At 23.4% G+C, this 18,105-nt stretch overlaps 1 protein-coding gene across 2 annotated transcripts in view; it reads right to left on the reverse strand.

Moving 5' to 3' along the window:
- The window catches only part of LOC127276647 (octopamine receptor beta-2R-like), a 168,696-nt gene that overhangs the window by 101,068 nt on the left and 49,523 nt on the right, over window positions 1-18,105 (reverse strand). For both annotated transcript variants that reach the window (XM_051297238.1, XM_051297237.1), the window contains one exon: window positions 3,788-3,939. The gene's annotated coding sequence lies outside the window, so the exon portion shown is untranslated. The remainder of the gene's footprint in view (window positions 1-3,787; window positions 3,940-18,105) is intronic.

An 18,105-nucleotide genomic window follows, 5' to 3' on the forward strand; every position in this document is an offset into this window, starting at 1 on the left:
GGCTCACGTTAAAACTAAAGGTGTGTTTTTATTTCTGTTTAGGGTTTTGAAAAATTTCAAGACATTTTCTCTATCCCTTCGAGACATCTGAGAAGTCATGGAGAAATTCTGTCGGTTCTTTCTTTTTTTTTTTTTTTTATGTTTTTGTGCAGAGACCGACAGGCCTATACTATTCTACCTCTATCGATATCGAGAGACCTCCATTCTACCCCTTTTACCCCCCACCCCCCCGCTTTCAGTGTCTCTCGCGTTTACTACGCTTCCCTGCTCGCAGTCACTCCGAATCGATAACATTTTCAACCGGGACACTGAACCCCGGAACCCGACAACAGCCGTTCGTCGTTAGAAAATGCTTTATCCAACATCCTTTATGTCGATATCATTGATACATTTGTATATAAAGTGTATATATATATATACTCTTTAGAATAATTGAAGGATGACAATTTAACAACATTTAAAAGTACATTTTTTTCTACCCTAAAAATTGATATTCACAGGAAAAAGAAAGTGTTATTTTAACACCACAATTGGTGTTAAAATTACACGCAACTAATTTTACCCTAATAGTGGGTTAAATCTTATTCACTCTAAATCTGAATTAGTAAAAATGTTTACTAATTTGAATTAGTGACACACTTTTTGCTTCCGAATTAGTAAAATTTTACTAATTATTAGTAACTTTTACTAACAATTAGTAAAATTTAACTAATTCAGAAGCGAAAAGTGCTTCTGAATGCTTTTGCTTCTGAATTAGTAAAATTTTACTAACTATTAGTAACTTTCACTAACAATTACACAGAAAATTAAAAGGCATTAAAATAAGCTGCAACGCTTATTATTTCAATCCAATTTTGCTTATTTTAATACATACCAAAATGGATTAAAATAATAAGCGCTGCAACTTATTTTAATGCCTTTTAATTTTCTGTGTAGTAAAATTTAACTAATTCAGAAGCAAAAAGTGAGTCACTAATTCAAAATAGTAAACATTTTTACTAATTCAGATTTAGAGAGTGGATTTAAATATTGGAGAAAATTACCCGCCACAAAAATAACACCAACTTTTTTCTGTTTTTCCGCTCCACACATAAAATTAAAAGGCATTAAAATAAGCTGCAAGCTTATTATTTTAACCCAATTTTGCTTATTTTAATCCATTTTGGTATTACAGGGTGTCTACTAAAAATCTAAATTAAAATTCCAGGACTTTTCAGGACAAATTTCTTATTTTTCCAGGACATTAAATTGGATGACTTTAAGGAATAAAAAAATTTTTAGTTTATTAACTATTGTTTTCAGAAATTTTAAAAAAATTAATTAATTACTTAAGTAAATATTCATTTTACTTATTTAATGAATTTTTTTTAACTTGATTGACAAAATTAGAAATTTTTGAAAATTTAAAAGCAAAATATAAAAAATTCAAGGACAAAAATTAAAATTCCAGGACTTTCAAGGACATTCCAGGTCATTTTTTCAAATTCCAGGACATTTCCAGGACTTCCAGGACTAGTAGACACCCTGTATTAAAATAAGCAAAATTGGATTAAAATAATAAGCGTTGCAGCATATTTTAATACCTTATAAATAATTTTCTGTGTATTTTATAAAATATTATTGACATTTTTCATTTTCAAAAATTTCTCTACATGTGACTTGCACAGAAAATTAAAAGGTATTAAAATAAGCTGCAACGCTTATTATTTTAATGCCTTTTAATTTTCTGTGTGGACAGTTAAAAAGGACCAAAATTTTTTTTTTAAAAAAACAACGTTTTTTGTAACACCGAACATGGATCGGTTATAATTTTTAAATTATTTTCTATTTTCCCATTAAAAGAAGTAAAATCATCAAGAGTTTTCACTATAATTATTTTGTATTGTAACAATTATAATTATAATATTTTTTTATATTCTATTACTGTAACAATTTTTCATTTGTTTAAATAATATTTATTATTGATTATAAAAAATATAAAATAAAATTAAAAATCTACTATTAAAACAGTAAAATTTTATTGATATTAGTATAATAAATCAATAAATTAAATAAGAGATTAAGTTAAATTACAACTATTTTAAATTATTTAAACTAATTGTTTTTATTTACTTTTTTCAACAAGAAACGCTTTTTTTTTTCTTAATTTTGCAATTTAACGAGCTGAATACAATAACCATTAATATTAAAAATGTAATTAATGTTTAACAATTGTTTAAACAAATAATTGTTGTTACTTTTGTTTAATCAATTCTCAAAATAGTGACTTTCATTTAATATTTATTTATTATAATTAGATGGAAAAATTGCAAAATTACAAAAAAAAAAACCTGCATCTTGGTGAAATTTGAAAAATGCTAATAAATAACAATTATTTGTTTAAACAATTTTCTGAAATAATAATTTAATATTTATGCGCTTTTATTGTTAACTTGATAAATTGCAAAATTATTTTTAAAAAATGCAACTTTCTAGATGAAAAGTAAAAAAAAAACAATTAACAATTATTTGTTTAAACAATTGTCAAAATAATTTGCTTTCATTTAATATTTATCTGTTGTTATAACCACCTTGATGAATTGCAAAATTACCAAAAAACAGCTTAAAATTTAAAAAAAAATTAATAATTAACAATTATTTTTTTAAACAATTAATAAAATAATTTTTTTTCATTAAATATTTATCTGTTATTACAACTACCTTGATAAATTGGAAAATTACAAAAAGCAGTATCTTTCTAGATATTGGAAAAAAGTTAGTAAATAAAAAAAATTATTTTAAACAATTATAGAAATAATTCAATATTATAATTTTTTTTTATTGTTATTTTAATAATTTTGCAAAATTTAAAAAAATGGCATATTTCTAGGTGTAATGTTAAATAATACTTTCTCATATGGTGAGAATGTAAAAATTTAGTAAATAACAATTATTTGTTTAAACAATTTTTTGAAATAATAATTTAATAATTATGCGTTTTTAATATTAACTTGATAAATTGCAAAATTATTTTAAAAAATGTAACTTTCTTGGTAAAAAGTAAAAAAAACAATTAAGAATTATTTATTTAAACAATTGTCAAAATAATTTGTTTTCATTTAATATTTATCTGTTATTATAACCACCTCGATAAATTGCAAAATTACAATAAAACAGCTTAAAATTTTTAATAAAAAAAAAAATTTTAATAAAAAAAAATTATTTTAAACAATTATAGAAATAATAATTCAATATTATAATTTTTTTTTATTGTTATTTTAATAATTTTGCAAAATTTAAAAAAATGGCATATTTCTAGATGTAATGTTAAATAATACCTTCTCATATGATGAGAATGTAAAAAATTAGTAAATAACAATTATTTGTTTAAAACAATTTTGAAGAATAATTGTAACTTTATCTTAATTTATTATTTAATTTAATGATTTAGTTAGTAATAATAGTAATAGCAATAAAATTTAGATAAATTTATAGATGATGATTCCAAGTCTTTTTTACTATTACACAAATAATGAATCATTTTTCAAAATTCAAAATGGCGGATGCAAAATGGTGGAATTTTTTTTTTAATTGATTGAATATGCTTGAAACTTGTTATATACGTAAATTTTCTAAAATTTGACTAATTTTCAGTGAAATATGACTGAATTTCAGTGGAAGTGATTCTTGTTGGTAATTTCCAAACTTTCAGTAAAATCTTACAGATTCAAATTTAGAGAGCAGATAATAAAAAAAAGAGAGCCTTATAATAATAATATATATATAAAAACATTTATTTTTGACTCACCAAAAGTTCATCCTGGTTTATGTCCTAGAATTTCGCACACTTCCTTTTCCATTTTAGGGTGATTTTGATGGGATAGATGATATATAAAGAGTGTTGAATATAACGTCTGGGAATTCTCTATGATACCTCTGGGTAAAATCGGTGATATTTTCCTGTAAAAAAAAGAGAAGAATATTTTTACAACCTATACTATATATATATGTGTACATAAAAATCCTAACCTCTGGAGAATTAAAGAAAAATACCATCAATAAAAAGAAATCTAAACCAAATATATAATTTAATTTCAGAATTTAGATTTCATAATTAACATATCACTTATTTAGATAGCAAAAAAAAGTTTTTATCTAAATATAATAATAATAATAATAATAAACGAAGGCTATAAAATTTTGCTATATATATGAAGATTAAAATATTTTAGTGCCCTTCGTGATGATAACTTCAAATTCTATTGTTCTCTATATTTTATGTGCACGCAATCAAACGAACTTTGCGTATATCATACGATCAATGTATATATATAGTTTAAATTTGTATTTAATTGAAATATATTGTTATCATTTTATGGCTCATGAGCTCCGAGCGTGTTACAAACAGAAAACATAGTTTTAACCAAAGTGGAAATTGTGTGATTATATGCACGACAAATATTAATTTTTATGACTATTACTTACTCACTAACATGATCATAAAAATCCTAATTTCATACATTATAAATAATATTATAAAGAAAGCAGATTTTTTATTATCTTCTAATATAAAATAAATAAAAAAAAAATATTTATAAAGTTGATTTTTAATGAAAAATCGTAGCTTTATATTTTTGTTTTCATATTTAGACTATTGTCCTATTATTTTGCAGAAAAAAAAATAGGGGAAAAGCATTCTTATAATTACCGCGCTGGCTGGCATCACCAAACTGGTGGACTCTCTTCATTTGTGAAGTTGACTCTCTCTCTCTCTCTCGTTTCTCAAAGAGAGTCGATTACACTAAGAAAACGAGGGCACCAACGGGACACATCTCGCATCAATTTTAGCCAGCAGCGCATAAAAGTTTCTTCATAAATATAGAGAAAAATATAATAGTGAACTTTACATTGCCGGAGATGAATTTTAAAAACCCCATTTCCATTTCAAATGGTATCTATAAATATATACTAAGAAAAAAAAATTTATTTGATTCAAATATATAATCGGATATTTGACTTCAAATAAATATTTTTCTGAACCAAATTATTTTTATTTTTGCCAATTAATTGTTTCAACTACAAAAATTACATAGTTTACTGATTCAAATAATTATTATATAATAATAAAATGCTTGGAATAAGTTTCTTTAAAATTCCAAATTCGAAAATTCAATTCACGAAGCTGAAGTACACAACGTTTATCAACGAAATTTTTTTTAAAGTTGTATATTCATTCAAAAATTGTATACAAATACAAAAAATTTATGATGAGAAAAAAGATGTGCCAGGAAATTTCGTACAAGATAGTAATTTGAAAAAAATTTATTTTTAAAAATTAATTTTTAAGGTACCAGGGGCCAACGAATATCTATTAAATATTAATTATAAAAACACAGGCCTCGAATCAACTTAAAGACACAAAAAAATCGTTTTAGTCGATTTATATTCCAAAAAAAAGTGGATTTGTTTTTTATTTTAACAAAAATATTTTACAGATTTTTAAATAAAAAAAATTTTTTTTTAATAATAATCCTTTTCGAAGGGTTAAAGTTGAAATTTTTAGAAATAATTAAATTTCAAAAGATATATTGTTAATTTTCAAACAATTATTAAATTTTACAGAACTAAAAATAATTTATCAAACAATTTTTGGGAAAATATTTTTTAAATTTAATTGAATTTTCAAAGATTTAAAATTGAGATTTTTGAAATTAATTGAAACTTTAAGTGTTTTGTAATTAAAATTTTAGATGATTTCACTAAAAATTTATTAGAAAATGCGGACAAAATACAATAATTTGAAAATCATTTTTAATTGAAAAATGGTTTCAGATAGTTGAATTTTCAAAGAATATTATTAAAATAGTTAAAAATAATTGAATTTCCTTAGAGTTATAATTGAAATTATTAAATTTCAAAAAAAAAAAATTTTCCATGGAAAATTTTAGAAATAATTCAATTTTAGATTCTTTTAAATTCAAATTATTGAAAATTCAATTAATTTTGAATTCCAATTTTTGAGAATAATGAAATTTTATTTGATTCTAAATTTGGAAAATAATTGAATTTCAGTTCATTTTGAATTGAAAATTTTGGGAAATAATTGAATTTTAATTGAAATTTTAGATAATAATTTAATTTAAGTTCATTTTTAATTGAAAATTTGGATAATTAATTTTGAATAGAAATTTTAGAAAATAATTGAATTTTATTTCATTTTAAATTGAAAACTTGGTAAATAATTAAATTTTAAATTGAAAATTTTGAATAATTTTTGGATTTTTAATTGATTTTGAATTAAAATTTCGGGTAATAATTGAATTTTAGTTTATTTTGAATTGAAATTTTTAAAAAATAATTCAATTTTATTGTGATATTTTTTTTGTAAATTATAAACAATTGTTAAATTTCATAAAAATTTTAATTGAAAAATAATTTTGATACACTGAAAAAAAAAATTTATTTGATTCAAATACCGTTGTATTTGGTTATTATCAAATAAATATTTAATTGAATCAAATATTTCTTATTTGAATCAAATAAATGGTATTTGCTTTAAATACTGAAATATTTGATTCAAATAAGAAATATTTGATTCAAGTAAATATTTATTTGATTCAAAGAAATATTTATTTAATAATAACCAAATACACCGGTATTTGAATTAAATAAATTTTTTTTTCAGTGTATAATTGAATTTGTGATGTATTTCATTAAAATTATTAAAAATAATTAATTTAGTGAAGAATAATTTTAGTTCAAAATTTATTAAATAATTGAATTGAAGAAGATCTGAAGAAGATCTACATTTTATACTAAAAAAATGTATTTTATTTAGATTTTTTTTCAAATGTAAAAAAAATGTCGCATTTTATTAAAATAAGTCGATAAAAGTCGTATTTTTGAAACAAGTCGGAAAAAGTCGTATAATCTGAGGCCTGTAAACATATAATTTTCATTATTATCATTTAATATGTAATTATATTCTAATAAATTAAATTATTATTGAAAATATTAATCTTTAATTTCTTTATAACAAACAATTAAATACTCAATTTGGCGCGCTTGAGCGCGTTTAATTTTGCTAGTTATTTTATAATTTATTTAACTCAAAAATTTTTTTTTGAAAAAAATTAAAATATATAAATAATTTTTTTTTTTTTGACATCCAAAGAACGTGACCTGAAATAAAGGGCTTTTAAAATCTACTATATGTTATCAATGGTCTAATAGTTATAAAGAGCTTGAAAACTATTGGAAACAAAGAAAATCCTTCAAACGAGCAAACCAAGTGCTCCTTTAGGATGGAAAAGGATTATATAAAAAAAAAGAAAAGTACTTTGAAAATCGATTGCAATGATCGCATTACTTGATTACATGAGAAAAGGAAGACTTGATGCTGCTGACAGTGCAATGTTTGAGAGTTGAAAAAGAAATTTTGATGACAATATCTATTTTATCCGGGCAAAAATGATGCCAGTGAAAAGAAGAATGATTGCACCATCTATATATATGAAAGAAGGTAGCAGATTCTTTTGAAAACTTTTTCGAGAAATCAAAAAAAAAAAATGTCCCATTTCCTTCGCTAAGGGAAAAAGAACTTTTCTATAATGTGAAAAAAAAAATAAATCTTTGAATACAAAAATCTTTTAAAAATATTAATTTTTTTCCAATTGGAATTTTTATTTTTTTTTTTGCAACGAAAAATTTGTTGAAAATTTTTGTCGACTCAAATTTTTCTATTGTTCTCAACAATTAATTATCATCAAGGCGTCGTTTAAATCACGACGATAAAGGGATGGCGTGCGCATAGCGGAATAAGCGATCGGCTATCGGCCAGTGAATTACTGTTACTGCAGCACACCTGAATGGAAAATCCAAGCACGCGATTTGTAGGCGAGTCTTTATACATATATGTATATAAAAGCGTCTTAGGTTTCTCTCTAAATCGAAGAGAATCGTCGATTCAGTTCTAAAATACTAATTTAAATTCGTCCAATGGTACGAGTGGATTAATGTAAATTATATAGACGGAGATTATTCATTTCAGATAAAAAAAAAAAAATTAGCAATAAAACAAAAAAAAAAAAAAGATAGTTTACTTGATATCAAAGAATTCGAAAAAAGCACTGAAATTGTATTTTACTGATGCAACAAAAAATAAATTTTTGTCTAACTGGAATTGTTTTTTACTACTAAAAGCAAAAATAAAAAAAAAATTGTCCGACTAAAACTAAAAAAATAAATAATTCTAATTCTACACGCAGAGAAAAAAAAATATATATATATATATTTGTCTCAGAAATATATTTATTTATTTTTAATAAATGTTATTTGAGTTAAATAAAAAATTTATTTTGCACTGAGAAAAATGTTTAGTCAAAGCAACCAAAATTTGGTTGGGCCAAAGAAAAAATTTTGTTGGTATTTAAGCAACCAAACTATTTGTTTGAGTCAACCAAAAAATTAGGTTGAGTGTTTTTTGTTGGCAGAACAAAAATTTTTGATTAGCTCAACCAAATTTTTTTTGTTAGGTCAACAAAAATGTTTGGTTGATGAAACCAACAGTTTTTTTTTGTAAAATTAAAAATTTTATTCTACATTATCTCTTTTTTTTATCTTTTTTAATTATTTCATTATTTATTTATCAATTTAACATTGAATTTATATTTATCCAATTGTTGTCGCAACCAAATTTTGGTTAGGACAACAAACGATCATTTGGTTTCTTAGACCAAACTATTTTGTTGTGTTAACCAAATTGTTTTGTTGTGTTAACCAAATTATTTTGTTGTCGTAACTAAATTTTGGTTGGAATTTAAAAATGTTCAACCAAATAATTTTGTTGACCTAACCAAATATGTTTAATTGAGATAACCCTACGACTTTGTTTCAGCCAACCAAAATTTGGTTCCAAAAAAACAAAATTGCCTAACCAAACAATTTTATTGCAAACACTAAATTTTTTTTCTCAGTGTGTGCTAACTAAATTTTTCATTTAAAACAAATAAAAACTCTGAAACAAATATAATTTTATTTGTTAAAAATAAATTTTGTTTGTCTCAAATAAAAGACAATAAAATATTTATCTGAATGTAATAAAAAGAAATATGAAAAATTTTCAATTATTAAAATATTAAAAGGATTTAAACTGTTTTCAAATTTTCTTTTTGTGTTATAAAAAATAACTTTAAAATAAAGTTTTTTTTTTTCTTTTTTTACAATGAACCATGGTGCACTTGAACAGCAAAACATTGTGGTTAAAGCAATAGAATTAAGTGGACTTATCACATGGTGGGGCGCACACAAACACGATATTGTGACCCTGACACCAAACTTTACATAAAGGTAAAGTCGTCACGCGAAGCTTTTTCTTCTGGCTACAAAATACGTCTCTGGCCGAATACACTGTGTACTTCCACTATTATCGTGTCCTTTACAAAAAAAAAAAAAAAAAATCAAGGCCATTTTCCATGAAACAAAACAGTAGGATAAAATTTTCGAATGTTTTTAGAAAACAATAAATAATAGTCTCTCTTTCATGCAATGCAAAAAAAAGTTCCGATTTTTTCTTTAATTTGCAAAGAAAGTCATTTGCCACACATATATACAATTCTTGAGAATGTACCTGAATTTGTAATTCTTTGAATATTTGAATGATTTTACATTTCCTAATGATCCAAATATAAAATGAAAATAGTAAATTATTAACATAAAAAAAAATCAAATAAAAAATTATAAAAATATGTTTAAATTTCTTTAAACTACTCTCTAAATCTGAATTAGTAAAAACTTAACTAATTCATTTAGTAAATTAAATTTCAACTAATGAATTAGTTATTTTTGGAAGTTTTACTAATAAAATAGTAAAAAATTAGTATTTGAACATTACTAATTTAAAATAGTAATCAAATTAACTAATTCTATTAGTTATTACACCCGAGTTACTAAATGAAATAGTCAGTTGAACGTAACCTCTATTATTTTCATGACGTATGTCATCTTCCATGGGTTTTTTTTTAAATATTTTTTTGTTTTTTTTAGTATTATGTGATACTATAGCTTGTACTCTATTCAAAATACTTTGTTTGATGCTTAAAATACTACTTTTGAAAGCATTTATTATTTTTAAATTATTGTTCTGTTTTTTTGAAGTATTATGTGATACTATAGCTTGTACTATGTTCAAAATATTTTGTTTGGTGCTTTAAATATTACTTTTGAAATTATTTATTTTTCAAAAAAAATTTGATATAAACTAACCGTTAAAATTTTTTTATTAATTTTATTTCACCAAAAGTAACTATGTATGTGTATCTAAACTGTCTTTAAGTAAATTAATAAATTACTATAAAGTGAAAATTTTAATAAAATCTTTACTCAAAAAAAATCGGAAATAATATATCAAATGAACCACCAGAACGTAAAAAATTTTATATGAATTTTGCCAATATTATGCAATTTAACCCATGAAAACTGACTTTTAAAAATAAAATATTTTTTATACAATCATTAAGAAACTACATGCGAAAAATTTTATCTTTGAAACTCGACTTTTAAAATTTTAAATTTTAGTATGAATAAGTTGATAAATTTTTATTGATTATTTACGATTTGGCGTTAAAATTGTATAATGACTAATGAATTAGTAAACAATTAGTAGTTTTAACTAATCAATTAGTAATTTGCGCCCCCGGGAGCCGCATTAAAAAGTTACTAATTGAATTAGTTAAACCAAAATAACTATTTGAATTAGTAAGTTTTTACTAATTATTAGTGACTCACTTTTTGCTTTTTGAATTAGTAAGATTCTACTATTAATTAGTTATTTTCAACTAATTCAGATTTAGAGAGTAAAAGATATTTTATTAAAATTGAATAAAGTGTTATGGAAAAGTGAAAAAGTAAATTTCCAGGGGTGTTGACTTATACAATATATAATTGAAAACAACGAAAAAGCTTTGCATTAACAACAAAACAGAATATAATAATGAATCTTCACAAAGTGCTTTTCAGCGTATTAACCATAAAGAGCCATTTTCGAAAACAACAGAGCTCGAATTTTGTAATTACAAGCACTTGTGCGCCGATGCTCAGTAATTTATAATCAATTGGGTTCTTGTTTTATATAAAATGTATGCTTCGTTAATATATATACATTCACAAAATATTAATATATTATGAGAAAAAATATTATTATAAATTAATTTAAAAATATAAAATATTTTTTATAATAAATATAATAATGATAGTGATAATCAGTTTTTCAATATATGTTGGAAAAAAAAAAAATTTGCAAAAATTATTATACTTTTCCGAAGGAACTTGGGACTATTTGAGAAAGATTTGCATCCTATTTGATGTTTTCAAAGCACGAATATCCGTTTGAAATTCAATTGAGGGCAAATCACACATGAATGCATTTTAAGGCTACATTCTGGAAGAATGCAAATTTTCAGGTCCGAAAAGTTATGTCAATAGTAGTATCACGTTATCAGCTTGAAACAGTTTTATGGAAACATGAAATATTTCCCTTACCAGAAACACACGTAACGATTATGTGCAAAGTTTCTCTTTGAATATGCAGATATGACCTTAGAGAAAAAAGAATTGAAGTTTTTTTTAAAGAAATCAAGTTTTGCTTACAGATTTACATCAATAAGTCAAAAATAGAATTTTTTTTTCAAATTTTCAATAATTAATATCAATTTTAAATGTTTAATAATACACTGTAAAACGAGAGGTATTAATTTAATACCAACTTTAGGTACTAAATTGCCTTTTGGTTCTATTTTAATACCTAAAATCGGTACTATTTTAGTACCTTTTTTTTTACAGTGTAATTGAAAAAATGTCCAAGTACAAATATATTATCGTACTCTCTAAATCTGAATTAGTAAAAATTTTTTACTAATTTGAATTAGTGACTCACTTTTTGCTTCTGAATTAGTAAAATTTTACTAAAAGTTACTAATAATTAGTAGAATTTTAATAATTGAGAAGCAAAAAGTGAGTCACTTATTCAAATTAGTAAACATTTTTACTAATTCAGATTTAGAGAGTAAGTATAAAATAGATTAAAATCAGAAAAACATTGTCTTCGTTTGTATATATATATATATATATATATATATATATATATATATATATATATATATATATATATATATATATAAGACAAAGCATCTCCCTTGAGATCGTGTCGTTTCAATTCAGATGAGTCAAGGACTGGAAAATGTACTCTAATAAAAACACACAGAGATAAAATCTGCAACCTTATTACTACTTTTCCATTTTATTTCTGTCTTCTAGATTCTTCCTCCTTTTTTTCTACTCAATCGTTCGAAATATATTTCCCTTTTTACTGCCAACCATGAATAACGTTCAAGTAAATGACACTTATTTTATCACAAAACTTTTATAATATTTTCAAATATATGTGAATATAAAAAAAGTTAAAAAAAAAAGAGGACCATCGATTTTTATTGCTAATAAAAGAAATTATATTTTGGTAAAAATAATTTCTTTTACTACTGACGCCTAAAATTACATAAAAAGACTCTTATGCCTGACTATAAATGACTTTAACTACTTATAAACCAACAAGAATTTTAATATTTAATTTGATTTAAAAAACAATTAGTCTTTAAAATAACAAAAATTTGAATCTTTTTGTCTGACTATAACTTACTTTGACTACTCATATTACTACTGAAAAAAAAGAAAATTTATTTGATACAAATAAAAATTATTTAGCAAAAGTTAAAAATTATTTGATGGAAATAAAAATTATTTGCGGTGCAAATAAATTTTTTTGTACAATAAAAAAAAATAAAAATTATTGTGTCTAACAAAGATTTAATTACTACTAATATTAAAATTATAATTCGAAACAATTTTTGTCTCACTGAAAATGGCTTTTTTTTTTTTTTTTTTTTACTGTCAGGTGAAAAAAAAATCTAATTTCGGACAATTGGACTACGTGCCTTCAAGTAATCTTCTCTTTACAAGTGATATAAAAGTTTCGAAAAATTTCAAACGAGATTCTTTGTACAAAACCTTATACTCGTCCCGTAAATATTTCCAGTTCAATAAAGACTTAAATGCTCATGCAATACCCAATATATGATATTAGAAAACCACTCAAGAAACATGAAATATTGCGGTACAATATAAAGTGGAGGGAAAGAAAAATAATAGATGAAACTATTGGTATTAAGACAAAGCCAGTATACTTATTGGTTTCGTACCTAGAGTCTCGTTATATTGTTGTTGAGTATATATATATATATATAAGAATGGTATGGTCTTTGTAACAAAGGAAAGCAATTCTTTGTGATCGTATAATAACCTCCTAGATTCTCAACATCGAATCCTCTATATATATATATATATATATATATATATATATATATATATATGTATGTTGTCTGAGATCTTACAGAAAAATAAAATGTGAAAAAAGTCACGAATCTTACCAGTGTGTTTCATTTTTGTTAGGACAAATTTAACTTTATTTCTTAACTCTCTTTCTCCCTCTTAAAAACAGATATTTTCAACTCTTTTCAGATAAAACGATTTGAAGAACAAAGAAAATTCCTTTTTTTTTTCTCAAATATCGTATCTACTGAAAATTATATATGGGACATTCCACGGGAGATTTTCATTGAAAATTTTTTTTTCCCCGAAACATTTTTTTTTCGAAATCTATATGAAAAATAAGGATATACATATTTTTTTATTTTTTTATTTTTTTATTTTTTTATTTGATAAAAATGAAGGAAGTTATGATTTTTTGAAATTTAACGTCAACGATGGAAGTACTTTTAATCTATTGTACTAATAAATTAAAAATTATGCTATAAGTGAAATTTTTTTTTAAATTTTTCAAATATCTGCTCAAAAATAACGTACCTACAAGAGAAGTAACGAAAAAGTTGAAATTAAACTTAAAAAGTGAGTTTTCTCAAAAGAGACACTTTTGATTTTTAATTTTTTTTTTTTTTTTGCATTACTAAGAAAATTGTAAATAGTAACTTAAAAACTAAAATTACCACTTTCGCAGATAGGGGAAAAAATTCTTCAGTCACCAAAAATTGTACACGCAGAGAAATGATTTATTTGAATCAAATAAAATATATTTGAGTTAAATAAACGTATATTTGTCTCAGAGCCTACTAACTTATTTATTTGGCGTAAATAAAAGTTTTATTTGTCACAAATAAATTTTTCTTTGCCTCAAATAAATTTTTTATTTCAATGAAATAAAATATATTTGCAACAAATAAATGAGTTAGTTGGCTCGGAGACAAATATACCATTTCTCTGAGTTTAATGCAAAAAAAAAAAAAAAAAATTAAAAATCAAAAGTGTCTCTTTTGAGAAAACTCACTTTTTAAGTTTAATTTCAATTTTTTTGTTACTTCTCTTGTAGGTACGTTATTTTTGAGCAGATATTTGAAAAATTTAAGAAAAAATAAACAAATTTCATTTATAGCATAATTTTTAATTTATTAGTACAATAGATTAAAAGTACTTCCATCGTTGACGTTAAATTTCAAAAAATCATAACTTCCTTCATTTTTATCAAATAAAAAAATAAAAAAATATGTATATCCTTATTTTTCATATAGATTTCGAAAAAAAATGTTTCGGGGAAAAAAAAATTTTCAATGAAAATCTCCCGTGGAATGACCCATATAAAATATAATTAAAAAATTATATAAAATTATTATCAATTACAAAAGTAGTAATTAATAATTGTCACTTGAAATTTATTATATTGCAATATTTGTCAATTATATAAATAAAATTTGTTTATAATCTAATAACGTTTCCATCGTGTTTAATTATTTAATAAAATTTTTTATAGAGCTATATAAAAGCATTTAGAGAGCTCGTTAAAAAAAAGCATGAAAATATATGATAATTTAAAAAACAAACTTTTATTAATTTCTTTCAATATAAAAATTTCGTCAATTGATGTAATTTTTTTTTTATAAATAATTAAGAATAGCAAAAATAATTGATTTAAATTCTCTAAAAAGGAAATGTGAATTAAAAATTTTTAAAGTATTTTCCCCCATATAAATAAATAATACCTTTTCATATAATAATAATGTAAAAATGAAAAGTTTCTTTTAAAATACAAAAAAAAAAAAATAAAATGAAAAATACATTTCATATTCAAACGAAATGTTTAATTGAACTTAATAAAGAGAATTTACAATATACTCAGTCTCATTGAAGCATTGTAGGAAAATTGCATAATGTGCAATTGTCTTTCAAATAGTCATTGTGCAGCAGAGATAACGTCGTTTATATATATAAATATATATGTATACAACGTGCATCAAATAAAGCACGGATTAGAAGATAGCCACTGTGTGTTTATATAGACCTTAAAAAACTGCTCGTAACGCCAATAGAGAAGTTCATGAATGCGCAGCGAATGTTCAATAAAAGTTGAACACTTAACTGCACGCGATTCATATATACGCGAATACACAATTTTATATACATCGTATACAGTTTTTTTTTTTTTTTTTTTTTTTCTAAATAAACGTTAAATCTTTATTTTTTTCAAAATTCAATCTTAGATTTTGAAAAGTAGGAAAACAAAAATTTTCCCAACAAAAAATAAATTAACAAATGTTTTAAAAATAAAATTTAAAATAAATTTCTATTTGTTTAAAATAAATTTAATATATGGTTTAAATCACACTCAGAAAAATGGTATATTTGTCTCCGAGCCTACTAACTCATTTATTTGTTGCAAATATATTTCATTTCATTGAAATAAAAAACTTATTTGAGCCAAAGAAAAATTTATTTCTGACAAATAAAATTTTTATTTACGGCAAATAAATAAGTTAGTAGGCTCTGAGACAAATATACGTTTATTTAACTCAAATATATTTTATTTGGTTCAAATAAATCATTTCTCTGGGTGCAATATTTAATTGTTTCAAATAAATTTTTATTTATTTCAAATAAAATTTTTGTTGCTTTAAATATAAAAATTTTATTTGTGATAAATTAAATTTTGTATTTGAATTATATAAAAATTTATTAGTCACCAAGACAAATATATTTTTATTTGATATATTTGTCTCAGAGCCAAATAAATATTTATTTGATTCGAATAAATTTTATTTGTTTCAAATAAATTTTATTTGTTTCAAATCAAAATGCTAATTGTGACAAATAAAATTTTTATTTACGCCAAATAAATAAGCTATTAGGCTCTAAGACAAATATAAGTTTATTTCATTCAAATATATTATATATTTAATTCAAATAAAACATTTTACTTCTCTGGATATGCTTATCCTGAATTATTGTCCAAAAAAATGTTCTTTTTTTTAAATTTAATTTTTACTATCAATTTATATTATAGCAATATTATTTAAAAAAAAAAAAAAATAATAAAAGTTGCAAAGAAAGGATTCTAGTGCTTGATATTTTGAAAACTAAAAAAGTTTTTGTTTAATGTTCTTGAAAGTTAGAAAGAATGAAGAAAAATATGAAAGAGTCAGAGAAAGAGGTAAATTGTGAGTAAAGTAAAATTTTAAGTTAGTAAAAGTATAGTGAGGAAAAAAAAAAAGAAAAAAAGAAAACCTAAAAGAAAGACCTGGATTCGCAATGGAAGAGATAAAGTCTGTGCGCGAGGGGCAGCGCGGTAAAAATGGAGATAGGGTTTGAAGAGGCAGCAGAAGAAAAGGTTTGAGAGGTGAACAGGGGAATGTCATTACTGGGTGGAAATAACGAGAACATATACATACATGAGAGAAAAGCAAAAAACCTTTTCTCTTTTCCAAAAACTACTTAAGTACAAAAAAAAACTATATATTTGTCAAAATACCTGGAAAACGAGGAAAAGAAAAATATTTCAAAAAAAAGGACACGAGAATAAAATTACTTTTTGGTTCCAAAAAGAAGGAAAAAAGTTTTTTTAAAACGAGACAAGCGCACCTAAGTTTGGACTTGTGAAAAGCTATTCACACAAAAGTGACAAGACTTTGTTATTTTAAAACAATGTTTAAAAAAAATTAATTTCAAACAGAATTAAATTGAAAAAAACTTAAATAAGTCAATAAAAAAAAAACTATAAATAATATTATCGATCAAAAAAAATACTTTTTTTAAATCTAAAAAGTTTACTTTAAAAAATTTTTTAAAAAAATGTAAAAATAGTTAAGATATTTTTTTTTCTGGAAAATAGTGTGAATTAAAATGAAAGATAAAATTTTTGAAATGCACTGCATTCGAGAGAGAGAGAGAGAGAGAGAGAGAAAAGGATAAGGAGAAGGGAGAAAGTACGCTGTAGGGTACGTGTAGGCAGAAACTTGTGGATGGGAGGGGTGCTCCATCGATTGACCCGGGGGACGTGCAGCATCTACACAGACGCACTTTAGCCACACACACATATTACATCTTTCACACAGTCAAAAACGTTGACACACATTTTCTCACATTCTCATTTAAAATATATTTTACACATTTATAAAAAAAAAATCCTCTATAATATATTTTCTCACCATTTTTTCAAATTTATATACTCTTAATATTATTAAATTGTAAAAAAAGGCAATAAATTTCTATACACCTAAAGAAATACATTTTTTTTTGTCATTAAAATTATTTTTCATTATAACAAATACTAGGGAAAATTTACTCATTATAAGCGAGTAAAATTTAGAATTTTTAGGTTAGAAATCTTGTGATTTGATGCCAACCCAATAATGCAAAATCTCAAGATAATGGCGCCAAATTCAAAAATTATTATAAAACAAAATGTGAGTTTCAAAAAAAAAAAAGTTTGAAAACTCTAAAACCCTTGAAACTAAGTCTGAATTTGGATTTCCACATTCTAGTTACATTATACTGTAACTAGTAAAGGTCAGTTTAGTCACGAATCTTGTAATGAGACTACCACCAAACCTCTCTCTCTCTCCTATGGCATGTCTTATCCTTCAAGTAACAGCATTTAGAGAGAGGCGAAATTTCCAGTAACTCGGTGTATTTCGAGAGTGATTTCGACGAAATTCCAAACTTGCCTTTGTGCAAAACTCCCCCAATTACGAGATGGATGATTAGCCAAGATTTTATCTCATTTCCTCAAAG

The sequence above is a fragment of the Leptopilina boulardi genome, unplaced genomic scaffold (assembly GCF_019393585.1).
Source record: "Leptopilina boulardi isolate dan_hultmark-lab unplaced genomic scaffold, ZJU_Lbou_2.1 LbouV2_150, whole genome shotgun sequence".
Taxonomy (NCBI): domain Eukaryota; kingdom Metazoa; phylum Arthropoda; class Insecta; order Hymenoptera; family Figitidae; genus Leptopilina; species Leptopilina boulardi.